Raw genomic sequence first — 4524 nt, forward strand, 5'->3', positions numbered from 1 at the left:
TGGGACTGGCTGCAGAGTTTGTGCCCAAGGTCTGCTCAGAACACTAACCCAGACAGACCGGAAGGAACTCGAGTTACTGGGCTGGCCCTGTTCCTGTGTGCCTGGTCCCATTGGTCCCAGTTACTCCCAGTGTTGGAAAAGATGTTGGTTCCTGCTTACCTCTGATCCTGGGAGTGTCAGAGCACCTGGGAATGGAGCTTCCTCTGGGTGTTGTGGGACTGGATGAGGAGCTTGTGCCCAATGTCTTCTCTGGACCCCAGCCCAGACAGAGCAGAAGGAACCCAAGTCAATGGGCTGGCAGAGTTCCTGTGTGCCTAGTTCTGCTGGTCCCAGTTACTCCCAGTGTTGGGACAGATGTTGATTCCTGTTTACCTCTGATCCTGGGTGTATTGTTTACTTTTTATATTCACTTCTCTCCCCCAAATTCTCCAGACTGCCACCTCCACCTATCCATTTCTTCACACCCAACTTTGAGATTTTTTTTCTTTTTCTTTTATAAAAGCACTTTTTAAAAATATTGAGATTATACTTTAATTATGTTTCTCCTTTTCTACATCCCTCTGAACCTTCCCATGTACTCTCCCCAACTCCCTTCATATCCATGATCCCTTTTTGCACTAATTATTGCTGCATTCATGTATGTGTATGTATGTACTTATATATTCAGCATTTCAGCACATATAGTTACTTAATATTAAGTTTTTTTATTTCTATTCATAATTATTCTCGTAATTACTTATTGCATGTTTCTAAGATTGATCATTTGGCATTGGACAGCCAATTCCTAGGCAAGCCATTTCTCTTGCTCTCAGCTTTGCTTAGTTTTCTATAGCTTTTCTGCAACAGTGCGGCCTCTTCGGCTTTTTCCTATTCTCTTTGGCATATTCACTAGTATCATTCTTGGTCAGCTCATGTTTGGGCAGTCATGGTGGTGCGACTTCTGATATTACTAGAACACACAAAATCACAGAAAACTCTACTGCTGTGACATTCAGTGAAATTGTGGTAGTTGGAGAGAAAAGGGTTCATTTGATTTATACTTCCAGATCACAATCCATCACTGAGGAAATCATGACAGGAACTCAGACAGGGAAAGGACCTGAGTGAGGAGCTGGTGCAGAGGCCATGGAGGGGTGCTGCTTGCTGGCTTGCTTCCCATGGCTTGCTCAGCCTGTTTTTACTGCCCGCAATGGGCAATGCCCTCCGCCATTGATCACAAATTGAAAAATACCCTACAGATCTCAGAGAGGAATTTCCTCAGTTGAGGCTTCTTTCTCTATGACAACTGTAGCTGGTGTCAAGTTGACACACAAAACTAGCCAGTGCACAGAACTTGCTTTCAGACTCTCATGACTTTGCAATCAGTTTCCCAGAGATGCAAATTTAGCAGCATTCTTCCATACTCACTATCATCTCACCTGTTCTTAAGCACTCAGTTCCTGGTCATGTTTGCAGGTTGCTCTTGACACTAAGGTCACACTTAGCACCTACTCTTAACAGTGAATGGCTCATTTTATAGGATGAACTATTAAATCTGTCATTCTTATGCTTCTTTTTTTAAAATTTTTTATTTTTGGTTTTTCAAGACAGTGTTTCTCTGTGTAGCCCTGGCTGTCCTGGAACTCTGTAGACCAGGATGGCCTCGAACTCAGAAATCCGCCTGCCTCTGCCTCCCAAGTGCTGGGATTAAAGGCGCGCACCACCACCACCAACCCCCGGTCATTCTTCTGCTTCTTAATATCCTAATGTCACAAACATGTTGAGCAAATGACATACAGGATGTACAAGAACTGTTTCAGGAGACTTCTGGATTTTAGCTTAAACTTAGGGATTTTTAAATCATTTACTCAAATATTAGATATTTACCCCATACTTTTTAAATGAATTTTGAAGTTTTTAAGTATAAAAATACCTCATAAAAGAGGTGTTATAAGATGAAACATGCTACCTGCCTATTGTTTTGCTGACATCTACAACTCTAGTGTGACCACACCGGGAGAAAGATTCTAAAGGTAGGTAGACATTTATGTTTAAATTATGTCAAAGGGTAGGATTCCACCCAGCAGCACTAGTGTCCTTATCAAGGGGAGAAACCTGACCTAAGATAGACTGACAAATAATGGACCAAGTGTGGGCTGCCATGAAAATTCGAAAAATCAATGTGTAACATTCAGATACTATCAGTTACCAATGTTAAAGTTCACGAAATAAGGACCATTTAGACTACTTCTATTCTCAGATGCATTAGGATTGATGAATACTATGTTTTCTTCCAAAATATATGACAGTTTTCAGCTAAATTTTTTAGCTACCTCATTCTTGCTTATTTTTCCTAATAAATATCTAAGTCAGTTCTACTTGACTCACACACAGATATTTCAATGGTTCAGGGTCTCATCTTCTAAGTCATGAGTCTCTACCCATCACACCTTGGCCCCTTTAGCACACTGGTAGTGAAGCCTGGGTTAATTTAGTTTAATATATTGATTAGGATAAGGCATCATGCTTATATCCTGGCATCTGTTGTGACCAAGACAACCTATTGTCACCTTTTTAGTTATGTCCCAGTTGTTTATCTGAGGTAACATAAGAAACAAACATCCTTAATTGACCCTTTATAAAACATAAGGTTTATTGTCCAATTTGTTCTATTTTAGAAGATATCTTCTTCGATTCTAAACTATCACTTCCTTTTGGGTAAGGTAATCTGTTGAAAGCACACAAAATAAATAAATCATGCACTGTAAATATATTAGAGTACTGAGTAGCCTTAAGAGATACAAAGATCTCTGATGATATTTTATCCCAGCAAGATGAAGGCTGTGGCAGACCTGAAAGCAACATTACCATGCTGGTGACTTATTTGCTTTCATTCTATTTCCCCAGAGTCTGCTCTTCAGACCCTCATGTCCTTAATAATGGTATAACACAAGCATACCTAGTCTCAAACCCATGGGGTTGGCATGAGTTTAGGAAATGTATTTGCCAATTTCATGCAAAAATAAATATTAGAAAAAAACATGGTTTTTTTGTACATTGTATTTGCACCCCTGTCCATCAATGTGCACAAGCTGGTAGCTGAGCACATGAAGGCAGCTGGCACTATCTCCTTGGAGCTGGAGACCACCACCCTGCAGATCTGCGAGCGTGCGCTCTGCCTCTTTGTGCCCAGGTTTGAAAAAGCTTTTCTGGCATCGAAGGCGGTAAGCGAATGGTACCTGGGTTCTTGCATTAACGCCTGCGTGGAGCTGAGAACCAGTCTTCTGACCAGGTTCCCAGGAGCCATAAAGAAACTGGAGAAACCCCTGGTGGTTTCCACCAATAGTTTCCAAAAGCGTTTGCTCCAGATTGCACAGCAAGCCATGCAGCCACTATTTAAGGTGCTATATACCAAAAGCTGGCTCACACAGGACACACTGCGTCCCCTCATGGACAAGGTGATGGACTTTGCACATCATCTTGAGCATGTGACCCCACCACTGGCACTGGGGACACTGCAGAAGGTGCACAGTTTTGTGGTCTGAGAATACCTGGGGCAAGTGCTGAGGCCCCACGAGAGGTTCAGGGCCCGGATCGAGTGAACGGCTCCCATAAGATGAACCTGGATGCTCAGACCATTAGCAAACCTTCCAGGGCTTGGTCTCTGAAGCCAGTGGCTGGACCAAGCCATCCTGTCGGTGGCTGAGCTCCTAGGCGGCACCTGGAAACACTTATACAGAGCTACCCAGACATCAGGCAAGAGCACTTTCTGGTTATTCTAGCACTGGAAGACTCGGCCGCCGTCGGAATCAGAATCTCTTGCAACATACTCAAGACTTGCTGAGGGCAGCCCACGAGATCAGGCCCCACTCACACCGTGTGCTCTTTGAGGAGATTGAAGTGCTCACCACTGTGGACGTGCTCATCACCTGTATCTAGGGCTGAAGGTTGAGCAGGAGCCTCGTAGGCCAAGGATCTGTTATCCTCCCCATGACTGACCCCAAGTTGGGAGCCCAGTCAGTCACTCTGGCCCTACTCCCAGCTCTGAAGCCTAGGGGTCGTGGAATTTTTGGTCTCAGGTGCCTGGATGCTCAGCAAGGGGAGCCAAGAAATGAGGTATTTCAGGCATTTGTGGGGAGTCTTTGGGAGCTGTGGAGTCTCCTTGCAGGACTTCAGGCCAGGGAGGGCTTCCCTTTCTAACTGCTCAGCACATCCACACTGTAGTGCGAAGCTGAGGATTCTAAAAATAAATCTGAATTAAAATAGAAAAGTCTTTCTCTCTCTCTCTCTCTCTCTCTCTCTCTCTCTCTCTCTCTCTCCCTCTCTCTCTCTCTGTCTTGTGTCATTATAGACAAAGTATTGGCTGATTTTTTTTTTTTAAATGTGAAGGTTTTCACTTGATTTTTTTTTTTAACCAAACTGGTTAAATTCAACCAACTCCTTTCTCTTTCATGAAGTTTTCCAAAATAACAATAATTTAGGTAATCGTCTACTAAATTTTTGTTGCTAAGATTCTAAGAGGCCAAAAGGTATTTGGTGCAGATG

General features: G+C 43.2%; 1 pseudogene; it reads left to right on the top strand.

Moving 5' to 3' along the window:
* Positions 1-3020: 3020 nt before the first annotated feature.
* On the top strand, positions 3021-3918 carry LOC116087505 (annotated as a pseudogene).
* The last annotated feature ends 606 nt before the right edge of the window (positions 3919-4524 follow it).

Source organism: Mastomys coucha, unplaced genomic scaffold (genome assembly GCF_008632895.1).
Source record: "Mastomys coucha isolate ucsf_1 unplaced genomic scaffold, UCSF_Mcou_1 pScaffold13, whole genome shotgun sequence".
Classification (NCBI taxonomy): domain Eukaryota; kingdom Metazoa; phylum Chordata; class Mammalia; order Rodentia; family Muridae; genus Mastomys; species Mastomys coucha.